This window comes from Lissotriton vulgaris, chromosome 10 (genome assembly GCF_964263255.1).
Source record: "Lissotriton vulgaris chromosome 10, aLisVul1.2, whole genome shotgun sequence".
NCBI lineage: Eukaryota > Metazoa > Chordata > Amphibia > Caudata > Salamandridae > Lissotriton > Lissotriton vulgaris.
This window is the reverse complement of record NC_141698.1, coordinates 122,303,552-122,317,792: the sequence shown is the minus strand read 5'-3', so window position 1 is coordinate 122,317,792 and position 14,241 is coordinate 122,303,552. Positions and strand designations below refer to the sequence as shown.

Sequence of the window (14,241 nt, the reverse complement as noted above, 5' to 3'; positions counted from 1 at the left end):
TGGTTAAGGTACTGTTATTTTCAGGAATCTATTGCCCCCTTAGCGGTTTTCAGGGTCTGGTATCTTTGTTCCCCCGTGAACTTTTACATTATTCATATACGTTTAATTAGGATCTATCTTGTGTGTTTATTTGAGTATCTTTGTACTTATCGTTTTGACTCTTAACTGCTTCAATTCTTTTTATGAATATGAGGAGACAAATAAAAAGGCAGTACGATGCTGAAATATTGTCATTGTATTGCCACTGTCGTGAAATCACCAGGTGTGGTATCTGTTTTGACTGCAACATGGGACAATGCTCTCAAGTGGATAACAAGAAGCAAGTTAGTACAAGGTATTTGAATGGCTATCTTGCTCATATTTGTCCGTATCATATTATTGCTTCTCTTGCTGGCTCTCATCAGGTACTAGGTTTCCACTTTGATTCAAGTCATTGATTTATAGTATTCAAGTGACATTTGAAGAATTATTGACTGATATAAAAAATGAAAATGATGACATTTTAGCATTGAAATTCTTATATAAGTTTAATACTGTTTGCTTTAATCTGTTATTTTTATGTAACCACTTTTTTCTTCTGATGTATGGTCGGGCATTTTTTCAAATGCCAGGGTATGCTTACACCTAGGTTCAAGATTACTTGAAGTTGGGTTTTAATTCTTCCATATTAGTTAACTACATATTGCTGGAAACGCACCTTTGCTCCGCATCCGTGACACTGCATGCTGTCACAACACAGTCGTTATAATGACCGCATTGTGACAACGCATACCATTACTCCGCAAGTAATTACAATGACTTGCGGAGGGAGAAGGTGTTGGTTTTAAAATCCAACACCTTCCCTAAAGTCTGCACGGACTGGAGTTGGTATAGTAAATTTTACTATTCCAACATCCGGCGCCCCCCCTCCGCAAGTCGTTGTAACGACTTGCGGAGTAATGGTATGCGTTGTCACAACGCGGTCGTTGTTACGACCGCGTTGTGACAGCATGCATCTTAAAGGTATGCGGAGTCAAGAGGGTTATTCCATATTGCTACGTGCAGAATGTAACTTCTCCATTTTCCTAACATCGCCACGTGATCCTGCTATAAGTTGTGGTAAAAAAAAATTCAAGATATATCAGAGTATGTGGTTGTAACCTTGGTGCTAAAAGGAAAACCTCCTTGCTATTACATTTTTTAGACCCAGATGGTCAAGAAGTGTTCAATTACTTAACTGAACTGTCCAGTGAAGAAGCTACTGGGTTAAATGAGTATGACCTGTGCTTACAGAAATCAGATAACAATTATTCACTGAAAGTAACTACCATATTAAAGAGATTTCATTTCGATGAAGGAATGGAAATGAAAGATGAATCCGTGGAGGAAGGTGTAAAGGACTGAGAAAGTTAGCTTAGTGATGTAAATTTGGTTTGAGTGTGGATGAGAGTGTTAGAGACCAATTTATATTGCGATATGATAATGATAAAGCCAGGAAATAGTTGTGGTTACGTGATGAGCCTTCAATAACAGAAATCATTGCATTAGCAGAAAGGCTAGAACACAGTTTGGTGTGTGAATATGAATGGATGCTAGCACTAAAAGATTGGGTGTTGCTTAGATTCAAATAAATTGTAATATGGATATCACTACAACATTTATTTCACATAGTAAACATGCAGAAAAAAATATGCGGTAATCAAGTGAGAAGCTCTTGTGGTGTTTTGGGCTATTAAGAAACTGCAGAATAAAGTCTGTGGTAATATATTTACTGTTGCACCCTTAAAGCAGGTATTTTTATAGAAGGGAATAGGCAATATTTCTAGCTGAATAAGTAGGTTGTTGCTTAACAAGTGTATGAGTTATGTATTTTCTCTGGAGATGTAATGTTGTAGCTGACTGCTGCACAAGATTAGTAGATGCTGAAGAACTGAAAAATGAGACTGATTATCAAGAAGGAGAAAAGATCTGTCATAGATGCTGGTGTCATTCATCTCATGGATTGGATAAATGAGCTAGTAGAAGAAGGTATTCTTCAGGAAGTTATTAGAGCTGTGTGGATGACAATTAAGTTGTACAGTAAATAGGTGGCATCTTACTGGAATGTGAAAGATAACTTATCTTTGAGCCAAAGAATAATAAATAGAGAAACAAGATTGATTCCTTTTGTGTAATTTTGAGAAATTGCTGAGAAATGTGTAGGACAAAAAGGGATTATGTATGAACTATTGGTGGGCTGGGATGGATAAGCAAGTTGAAGGTGTTGTGAGTGAATGTTTGGAATGTTCAATTGATAAAATACGTACGACAAGAGAGCACTCCATGTTAGCTGCTTTTCAAAAAGCCCTAGGATGATGTACCAATGGACATTGTCAATTCTGGAAGTGGTGCGATTTGAGGATGGTATCTTGGTGTTGGTTGATATATTCTCTAGATGGCCGGAGATCAAGTTTATTCATGATGTGACCACCAGGGGGCACATTTTCGAACGTTTCATGTGACGCAGGGCAGCAACCTTGTTTGAGAGAGCAGAAATATGCCATATTAATAAGTGGCACCCTTCTGCTCCCTCCTAGCTGTGGTGCACTGTGTGCTGTCTAGAGCCAACACAGGCACCCAAGTACCATGCTGCAAGGGAAAAAACAAAGAGTTATGGGGCCTCCAGCACTGGCCCTCTGAAATGGGTACTCCCCCCATACCGGTCACAAATGCCCGCAATCTGGGAGTCATTATTGATGACTCGCTCAACCTTCACCAACAAGCGATAAAAACCGCTGCCACTTGTTTTGCCATCTTAAAGTGGCTAAAAAAGATATGCTGGATGCTACCGGAAAATTCTAAAAAAAACGTAGTCAATGCTTTAGTGACATCAAGGCTCGACTACGGTAATGTCTTGTACCTGGGGGCAAATAAGGCCACTGTCCGCAGACTACAGACTGTACAGAATGCAGCAGCACGACTGTTATGTAAAATTCCATTCTCTACACCTACCATCAAATATATCAGGAAACTTCATTGGTTAAAGGTTGAGAACAGAGTCAAATTCAAAACGTTATGTTTTATGCATAGAATTTCCACTAACACTGCCCCTAAATACCTGCAGAACCTGGTGCGCCCCTATCGCTCCACCAGGACTCTGCGGTCCTCCACGGCCAATCATTTTGTAATTCCAAAATTCAAACTGGCGCGCATGGGTGGCAAGTCCTTCTCAGTTATTGGACCATCTCTCTGGAACTCAATGCCACCGACATTGAGAACAGAGCTGAACTACGTAAAATTCAGGAAAGCCATAAAAACCTGGCTATTTAATATCTAGCATGCCATAGCTTATCATATCGGAATCTGTTGCGCCGGGAAACCCTTTGTTGGGTAGCTGTGCGCCCTATAAATGAAATAAATAAAAAAATAAAGGGTGCCTACATTACGGGCAGAGTTGTTTTTGTGCAGGGAGACCTTCCTGCAATAAAAGCAATCCAAGGAGGCATTTTTCTCTGTCTACTCTTTGATAAATCAGTCTCTAAGAGCGTCATTGGTTTGTTTCTGCCTGAAATATTTAGTAGGGGAAGATTTCCCAAGTCACTACTTAGAGATAATGGAGTGCAATTCAAGGCCAAGATAATTATCCAATTTTTGAAGCTGAGGGGTAAAATTAATTTATTCTCTATACCACTCATAGGCAAATGGCGTGGTGGATGGTCTTGAGCGGTGCCTAGGCTCAGGTAGTGAGGTGGGATTGGGTTTGGGTTGGTCTGAGGCGGGATCTAGCAAAGTAGCTGTAAGTTTTGGGTCTTGGGTTACAAGTTTGAAGAGAGGATGGTAGTGAGTGGGGCATGGCGGATGCCTAATTATTCGGCATGTGTATTGTTGGATTTGTACTGCTAGCGGACTGTCTAAGGTGGACATAAACCTGTTGTCCTACATATTGAGTATACAAATATTGCCCCACAGTTATTAAAAAATCTACACTCAAAGGTCAATATTTATGACAGACAATATTTCTGTATATGATACTCTGAGATACAATCATTTATGGTATTACAAGCTTGAAGTCCTGACCTGAGTGATTCCAGCTTTAGTGTATCTAATATCCTAATATTTTGTCCCAGCATACATGAAAATCATGTGTTCATGCTGAAGCTTATAATTGTTACCATGACTCTGGCGGAAAGAGGCTAGCTCTGTGGTCTGACTGAGCATTCCAAGTAGGCACTCTAGTCGACACGGGACTATTTATTTATTTATTTATTTATATTGAAGGTTTTATGTCCATGTTGTTGGTCATATCCATTAAATGACATTGCAGAGTTCATTTTTCTGTTTTATAGAACTGAACAAACCTTTCTTCTGTTAAGTAATAAGTGTGGTGCATTAAGGCTCCATGTGTGTTAGGGTCTGATTAAATGTAACACCGTGACCCTACACTGATTTCTGTGTGTGTGTGTGTGTGTGTGTGTGTGTGTGTGTGTGTGTGTGTGTGCGTGTGCGTGTGTGTGTGCGTGCGTGTGTGTGCGTGTGCGTGTGTGTGTGTGTGTGTGTGTGTGTATGTGGGTGTTAAAGACTTGTAGCAGGACTTCATATTGTTGGTGAGAGTGTGGCTGCAGGAACCAGTCTCGTTTTGGATAACCTTGGTAAATCTTAGCACTAGATGGGACTGAAGTACAGCCTCTCAAAACAGTGGAAGTGTATTGCTTGCATTATTGAGTTTGGGGATTTAGACTCTGGATTAAAGTGGAGAAAGAGAGGGGAGGAGAGTCAACATAGTCTGGTGTTACGGAGAATTAATCTTTTAACCTGGGCCAATTGTAGCCTTTTATGAACGATCTGATGATTATCTCTTCGGAAAGCTGCCCTTTGGGTTGGTAGCAGGTAAAGGGAGGGGAGGAAAGTCAGCAGATGATGCTTTTCAGGACAGACAGGATCTAGGAAGGGAATGCCACCTTGTCTCTCCCAGGAGCACCATTGCAAAAAGCTGATGGCAACCAAGTGCAGAATCTTCCCTCACCATTGTGCTTATGTTGTGGCTGCTTCCGTTGCATCCGGCAATGTCGGTACCTGATGTATGTGCCATTGCATTTGGCAAAGAATGTGTCTGCTTAGCAGAAGGCTAAATGTACTAAATTAAATGCTCCAAACTGGTTCCTGGGCATTGAGAGTGAGCTCAACATCCTCTTTTTGAAAAATGTGTATAAAAGTGGGACCCAAACTATCCTACTTGGATCAGAGTTCCAATTTCTACACTGACAAAGGCAGGGGCTGGCAGTTTTTACACATGTAAAAACATGTAAAGCTGTAGTTAGTGTAGAAAAGTAAAAATAGGGTCATAATGAAAAAAAATTGGAATACCGTGTGGAGATTACGGGTGGCTGGGATCACCTATATTGGACAGACTTTTTGCACTGAAATCCTGCAATTACAAGTTTACACCACAGAATGAGGAATAGCTGTGCAGACCTGGGTTTTCCAGATGATATTCTACCTTGAATTCCCTGTTCCATGGGGGTTAATGCAGACATTTGCCACCTACTTTATGCAGATGGTAAATATCTGTGAGGGCTCCTGTGTGGTGCGGGTGGAAGATCAAAAAGGGGCAGCACAAGCAAGTGAGTGGAGGGGTGGATTTTACTTGGCAGGTTTGAGCTCTGAATCCTCCTCCTGTGCCGTTACTGAGGGTCGGGCATGGTTTGGGCAATGGGTTCGGTCTGCAATGGTATACACCTGTTACAACGCATTTGTTACAACGCACTACCGTTACAACGCGACTTTTACAACGCATACCATTACAAAGCATTGCGCTGGGGGGCGCTCTAGGATAGGGAATAAGTATAATTTACTATCCAACACCTTCCCTAGGGTCCACGGGGACTGGAGTTAGAATAGTAAATTATACTTACCACTATCCAGCACCTCAAAGCGCTATGCGTTGTAATGGGATGCGTTGTAATGGTCGCGTTGTAACGGTAGGTAGTTGTAATAGTATGCGTTGTAACATGGTACATCCGTCTGCAATGCAGGCCTTTTGCAAATCAATTGTATTGGCCAGAATTCTGGCCTGTAAAATCAAGTCTGGTGTTCCTGCACCTGTGAACTTTGCTCTGCACACAATACTAAGATTTGGTGCGTGGGGAACTAGGGTAGAACAGGTAGGCCAACTGCACATTCACCCGGGTACAGGATTCCATGATAATGATGATGATAATAATAACACTATACACACACACACATACACACTAATACACACACACACCCTCGTTTCAACACTTTCAAGCAGAGGGTGGATGCTAGTTGAATTAAGTGTGCCCAAAATGACTTCAACCATCCACAGAAGACTCTGAGACGATATGATGCAGGTTTGGACGGGACTTTAGGGCAATCAGGCAGTGCCCATGGGGTTGGTCTGACAGATCAGTGTGTGCAAAAGACACACAATTTATGGACGGAATGCAGAACAAATCAAAACACTCACCCCCAGTCAAGAGATCTGGGTTAAATTTATCATTCTTTTGCTCACCATGCCACCCCAGTTTAGATCAATGTGTGATCCAGTTTTGTGGCTGTTTTAAGGCCTGTTTTATGGTCCAGTGTAACAGTGACCACCCGTCAGTAATTTTCACTGACTGTCTGTAATTGAACCCTAATGTCTGTTGTCTGTGATGTATTCAGGGCTCGAAACAGCTGGACTTCACTCTTTGGCCTCTCTGGGACGACACTTCCTGTTGTGACGTCACTTCCGGTGACAGCGTCCCCCCACTTCTTTTTTTACGACTTGTGCCCTGGATGTATGTTTTAACGGATGACATTTGTCCATAATTGTAGCCTTTCAGCTAAAGGACAAGAGTTCATTCTGACAATTGTGCTTCCCCAGCTGGAGTGGAAGGGAGGGAGTGCCCTGTGCTGTGATCCCAAGGGAGGGGCAGACAGATAAGAAACACGCCTTCCAGGTGCCTACTTCCCGTGAGAAATGCAAATGTGCGGAACTGGTAAAAATGCAAATTTAAAGGCTACTTGGGAACCAAAATAGGCATTAATTTATAGAGTCACTTTAAGTTTCCTGATGGCAAAGATTTTTTCTTTTTGAGAGGTACTATAAGGGTATTCAAGGATGATCTGTGGAGTACTGCGTTTAATTGACATTTATATAAAAAATGCTTGCATTAGAATCAATCTGCATATTACTGAAATGTATACTTTAGAAGCACTTTTTATCTTTAATCTAAATTTATATGTGCATTTTGTGGCTGCCTATATGATACATTATTTAATGCACGTTCAAAACAATGACACATTCACAGTGCTTTCAGGGACCTCGTAGCACTAAAAACACACAAGTCATTTTCTTTGCTGTAGCAAACATGATTTAATTCTATGGGCCTCTGATTGCACACACAGACATCTGTAGTGATCGCATTACTAAACAGAGCTTTCATAACATAAAATAGTACATTTCACACCGATTAGTTTAACTTTCATTTATTTTTTATTTAAGGTGTGCGTTATTTTATTTGTAGCTACTTGATGGTGAAAGATCAACAAAATGGTTACAGAATATTTTGTTCTTGTTAGCCTTCCCTTTGACCCCGCCTCCGTTCTAATTGGCTGGATGTACGACATTACAACGCATGCTTTTACATCGCATGCTTTTACAACGCGGGTTTTACAACGCATACCATTACAACGCATAGTGCTTTGGGGCGCTGGATAGTGAATAGTTTAATTTACTATTCCAACTCCAGTCCCCGTGGATAGTAGGGAAGGTGTTGGACAGTAAATTAAACCTATTCCCTATCCTAGAGCGCCCCCCAGCGCAATGCGTTGTAATGGTTTGCGTTGTAAAAGTTGCGAGGTAAAGGCACTGCGTGGTAAAAGTTGCGTTGTAAGTGATGTTTCCCAATTGGCCACATGTACCCACTGCAGAATCCATTTGTTTTTTGATGCACCTCGCCTGCTGCATTGAATAGCTATGTAATGACCAACAAAAAACAGTGATTTTAGCATATCGTGTCCTGCCTTTCCTTGCCTTCATTATGCATCTTTTACTTTTGTAGATATTGTGTCAGATTAACATGTGCACAGTATTTATTCAACAAAGTGTACTATTCATCTTACAGAATTGCACAAAAAAACGCTGGGACTCAGTTACAATATTTTGATGCACAGCAGCGCAACAAGCCTTCCTGCTGTGCGACAAAAGAAAAAAGCAGGAATGAGCGGTATCTTCAAGATACGGCACATTCCTGTCATTTTCCCCTTCGCTGGTGCACAAAGGGCTGCCGTGCGCCAACGCAAGCACCCTTGCACCACGGTGCAAGGGCGTCTGCGTTGTAGGGGTGCTTGTTTTTGTGCAGACAGGGACACCTTCCAGCACAAAAACAATCACAAGAGCTGTTTTCCTCTTTCTACGTGTGCTGCTAAATGCAGCACGCATAGAAAAAGGAAAAACGAGGGGAAATAAAAGTATTTCTTCTTGTCGCGCCTCACTTACGCCTCCACTGGGGATGCGTAGGAATCTGGCACATTCCCAGGTTTAGAAAACCTTGCACATCTGGGAATGCGGTACAAAAGGGGGTGGTGATGGACGGAGCATCTGAATCAATCAAACACTCACACCCAGTCAAAAGATCTGGGTTTGATCAATCACCGTTCTTTAGCCCACTCTGCCACCCCAGTTCAGACATGGCTATAGGCAAATCAGTCTGACCCTGTGCCTCATGGGAACAGTCCAGCCCGAACTGCCAAGCCAAGTCTTCCCTGGACCGGAAACAAGCTTCCGAGGACCGGTTTCTGGCATTCCAGCTGTCTTCAGCCCGGCTTGCTTGAATCCAGTGGCAAAGTGAGCAAGGGGCTCACGTCTGAGCAGACCCTGCCACACTTATGGCGGCCAAAAGAGGTACAAAAGAAGGTGGTGGTGGATGGGAATGCGTCAGGTTCCATGGATGTTGCGTGGGGGCAACCACAGTAAGACCCACGGAACACCCCTTTCACACAGAGTAATGCATGAAAGGGGGCCATATTCGCAAGCCCATGAAAAGCCATGCAGGGTGGCTTTACATGACCTTGTAAAATGTGGGCGTAACACTGAGCCGCTGGTGTGTAAAAAAAAGTCCCACTGTCTTCTGGTATTAAAGGGGATTGAGAAAAATAAATGTACCTAGTCCGTGGCTTATGTGCACTATGTGTGCCCGAAAAGCCTGGGTTGAAGTCCCAGATTTCCTGCATGACTAAATTGTGTGACCTAAGTCAATTTACTTAATGTGTCTAATTTGCTTGAAAGTGATATTTGAGAGCACTTTCAAGTAAATCAGTTTAAGATGGACTGTCTACAAAATACTCTCTTGCATATTTACAATATTATTGGCCATGATATAAGGGACACCAGCTAATTAGTTAACTTTGCTCACTGGTAGTGTTGTCGAGAGGGACGGTTCATGAATGTTTTAAAGTTCAAGTTTAGAAACTTTCACTTCATATAAATATCAATGTAATGTTCTGATCTAATGTAATAAATTGAAATACTACCATTTGCTTTATTTGAGACTGTAATGTTGTATGCCAAAAGAGGTTACATAGCAGGATAGCAGCCAAGTATGTAACAACAGCTTCCATTGTACATTTACGGAGGAACAGCGCTGAGCTACATACTATAATGAAGAGTTAACACACAATTTGTAAACTTCCTGTATAACAAACTGACCCATAGTAAACTGTCCCTGTACCTCCCCTCCTTTGTGGGGATTAGTCCAATATTTTAACCCAGTCCGTATCGTGAAGAGGTTTGGCCATGTCAGTCTCCCAGGTATACGGAGGCAAGCCCTGGAGTAGTGGTCTGCATGTTACAGGAAAGCTCTGTACACCCATCTTATCAGTTTGCTGAGATTGGCTGTGGTGTAGAGCATTTGGCACACCTCATGTGGTGATGGTGCTAGGTGGCCGACATGGAATAGGGCATTTAATGATTGTTTAAGGTGTTCGTAAGTAAGGAGTTGACCTGGGTGAAGATTGTAGTCTGCCATAAGGGTTTTGAGATCAAGTAGCTCAGCATCAACAAATGAATCTCCCAATTTTGAGATGCCAAAGCATGCCACTGATGGAGTTGTCCTGAGCGTAGCCATCCTGTGTGAGTGGGAAGGCTTAGCAAAGGTAGTGCAGGTGCATAGGGTTTCTTTGTGTCAGTTAGTTTACAGGTTGTGATAAGGCAAGAGAAAGCTGTACGAAATAACTCTGGGTGGAGTTCAGTAGAATGGTCAGTAGGAAACAATGAGTAGTGCAGTAAGGCCTCCTTAAAGTCTTTACGGGTTAACCCCATTTCATGCAGGGGGCGGCCAGACAGCCAACGCGCCACCCATTGGAGCTGTGCAGCTAAATAAGAGCGTTCTAAGTCCAGAAGGGCTAATCCACCCACAGTCACCTGTAGCTTTAGAGTGAAAAGAGCTACATGGCGATGCCCCAGTCTCCAAATCCGACTTGGAACATGTCTGAAGAAGGAGCAAGGGATGAGCAGCGGAAGGTTTTCAAAATAATACAATAACAAAGGTAGCACCACCATCTTCACTAGTGCCATGTGGTCCATTACTGAAAGTGGAAGAGAGGACCATAAAGCAAACTGGGCTCGGAGGGACCATGTCTCTCTGCCCAGATTTCCACCCCCTCCAAATCTGTGGGGAATGGTAGATATTAATACCTAGGGATTGTAAGATAACTGAGACCCAGTTCAGTCTGGGGTCTAATTGTATATAAAAGGCAAAACAGTACCTTATGTTGAAGAAACACTTCTTACATTTTAAAATTGGTATATTCTTTTTGTTTGTGTCATTTACATCCCAAAATGTTTGAAGATACAATGTGTACTTTTGCACTGAAGGATGAGCCAGATGACTGGTTTGGTCTACGCTCAACTACAAAACCATTTCAGGACATGGCCAGAGTTGTCAATTGCCCAGCACAGCCTTCCAAGGGGTCTGGTCCCAGCTCACCCTTCTCAAGCACGCCCAGCGGACCATTGCAGAAGCAGAGTCTGCCAGGGTGGGTGGGTGCTGCCTGTTCAACCACTTGACACTGCCTCTTCTGTTTCTCTACTCTATGCTGAGATAAACTCCCCAGGTATGCAATACTTTCTGATAGTCATGGCGGAACGATCCTGCCAGATTTTATGAATTGTTCCACCTTGTTGTTCTCTTCCTTATTTGTCTGGTCCTTGGTCAAAGATACTTTGAATCATTTGCTGTGGATCTTCCATCTGATCTTGATTTCATCCTTCTCTGTAATTCTCTTTGATTGGTAGTCCGGCCTCCAGGCCAGACTACCAATCAAGGTAAATGAGGAATCTCGGATGCACACTCCAATGCTGTGAGACTACAGACAAGTTGTGGGCACCTCACATCCTGACATTAGGTGTAAGACTGTCACCCCCACCATCTGCTCTGACTCATTAATTGTTTTTTAGGTTTAAAGTCTACTAGCAGTCGAGGTGAGACAGATGTTTTTGTTCAACTTGTCTAATCTAGCGGAAGGTCACTTACCTTAATGTTTCTCAAAATGTTTGCCATGGATTTTAAAATGGTTAGAGTGCAAAAACCACAGTTGATGGACAGAATGCAGAAAATGTCATACATTCACCCCAGTACAGAGATTTGGGCCCAAATCCATCGTTTTTTTGCACTCCACACCACCCCAGTTCAGACATGGCCATATGCAAATCAGTCTGACCCTGTGCCTCATGGGAACAGTCCAGCCCGAACTGCCAAGCCATGCCATGCCATTCATTTGTCACCCCGAGTGGGATGGGTATGCTCAGACGTGAGTCCCATGCACTCCACACCACTGGATTCAAGCAAGCCGGGCTGAAGACGGCTGGAATGCCAGAAACCGGTCCTCGGAAGCTTGTTTCAAATCCAGGGAAGGCGTGGCTTGGCAGTTCGGGCTGGACTGTTCCCATGAGGCACAGGGTCAGACTGATTTGCATATGGCCATGTCTGAACTGGGGTGGTGTGGAGTGCAAAAAAACGATGGATTTAGGCCCAGATCTCTGTACTGGGGTGAATGTATGACATTGTTCTGCATTCTGTCCATCAACTGTGTTTTTTTGCATTTAAAATGTTTAGAAGCATAATCCAAATGTCATTGTAGCTTTCTCTCCAAGAAAGATTGGGCAAATTTGGGCAAGGGTGATATACTTGGCACTGTGCTCAAGGGTATTAATTTACTGTTGATGTAATGTGCCACCTGAATGTAGCATATCTAGAGGCAATCATGAAAAGCCATAGCAGTGGCGTAACAATAGCCCACACGACGCGGGGAGGCGAGCTCCAGGGACCCCCCTCCGGCAAAGTGCATGGTCGGCGGACCCCTGGACTGAGTGCTCTTGACTAGGTCCGGAGCTTTGAAGTGTGGGGGGGGGGGGGGGCGCATCCATGTACTTTGCAGGGGGGGGCTCAAGTTTTGTTACGCCACTGGGCCATAGTGAATAAATAGTGCTATGTAGAAAATAGTAAATAAATGCACTGATAAAGTAGTGGGTTATGGCCTCTCCTTGGATATGCCAGTAAAATTGACTTTTTTACCGAAATTTTTGTCCTGAATGTTGACCATTTGTCCTGAATTCAGACCCTTTGTCCTGAATTTTGACTCGTTGTCCTGAACTTTTTACAGACCTGTCCAGAATTTTCCTCCATGCCAGGTGGTCACCCTATCTGGTGGGCAGGTTATTGTTGATTTTCCTAATATTACATCGATTAAATTCAAGCAAGCTTTATTCGACAACTGTCATAAAAGCACAATACATGCATTTTATCATAAAAAATGTATAATCTCGCATTAAAAGAAAATCTATCACATTATTCAATAAAAACTACATAGTTTAAAATGGCAGATGCGATCATTTCATGATAAATATAACACAAAAACAGAGTATAAAAGCCGAATCTTTCCTAATATCAACACAAACATTGCCTGCAGCAAAAATAAATGCATGCAGGCTCCCATAACTTGCAACACACCTATACGTGGTGTCTTTACAAGCTGAAACCTGCTCCGATATGCAAATGTGGGCCACTTTTTTAAACATCTGATTCGCTCCTGCGGGCCCCTTTCTGTCCCAGTCGGAACCTCAATAGGGGGGCAATTATGGAGTGAAAGTTACTGTTCACAGGGCAGCAGTTCAGCGCCTCAGGTTCCTCCGTTTAGAAGGCGCTTGATAAATCTAACTTGTTGCCCTCTCAGACCATACCACTTTCCTTGGGGCGGGGTGGAAGGCTCTTAGGACAGCATCTGTACCCGAATGGGGGTGTGGGACACTTTGAATTATTTCAGGTGGTACCCAGCTAGTGGTGCCTAGAAGCTGTCGAGAACGGGACACGGCACCCACTCCTCGCAGCCTCTCACACCAGACAGGTACTGCGTGGATGCTGACTAGGGTGATCAACCGTCCGTAAATTTCACGGACAGTCCGTAATTTCGGCCGTCTGTCCGTTGTCCGTGAAGGATTCTTTAACGGACGCCATTTGTCCGTAATTTTAACCCCAGGCACCGGTCGCACTACCCTACAGCCTGCACAACTTCCACCCACCTCCCTTCTTGACTCTGTTCCAAAGCTCAGACACCAGCATTATTGGAGAGGCACAGCGGGATGGCAACCCTCACACCTTCAGCCCTTGAAGACCCGTTAAGAGGTGCTTGAAGGTGACTGAGAGGGAGGGTCTGCAGCTTCAGGAGCAGGGGCATCTATTCAGATGCAAACAGCCCTGAATGCGCCATGTCTCTGCGAATTAGGAGGGCTTCACACATTTCCTTTCAGCCCAGGGCCCCAAACATTCTAGAACCGGCCCTGAATACACGACGGCGCAGCACTGGTTCTCTTCACAGAGCTTAAATATTGTCACTACATTGCGAACAAACCTCGGTTCTTCAAACATGCAGTCTTAATTTAATAAAATAAAGAAATGGCACAATCGCACCCACACTGATTAACAAAGTATGGAGGACAATCAGTCTCCTGGAGTATCTCCTGTAAGTACTGTACATCGCAGCGGGGGGGATGGCAAAACTACCATTTTGGAAAGAGCCTGATTTCTTGTTGTCTTGACCAGGAGGGGGTGAGGAGCCCTACCCCACCCTGAAAGAGACCAAGATTATACTAGAACACTGCATGCCCACCCCTGTGCCCACCCTGGTGGATCCTGTTCCCCCTCCTGTGATGGCTCCTTCCCCGCCCCAGTGATGGCTCCCCCCCCCCCCCCCCCCCCCCGGCCGCCTGTGATGGCTCCTGCCCCC

General features: G+C 43.6%; 1 protein-coding gene across 1 annotated transcript in view; it reads left to right on the top strand.

The window, feature by feature from the left end:
* The first annotated feature begins 248 nt into the window (after positions 1-248).
* The window catches only part of SLC29A4 (solute carrier family 29 member 4), a 218,918-nt gene continuing 204,925 nt past the window's right edge, over positions 249-14,241 (top strand). The window contains exon 1 of the mRNA XM_086940685.1: positions 249-323. The gene's annotated coding sequence lies outside the window, so the exon portion shown is untranslated. The remainder of the gene's footprint in view (positions 324-14,241) is intronic.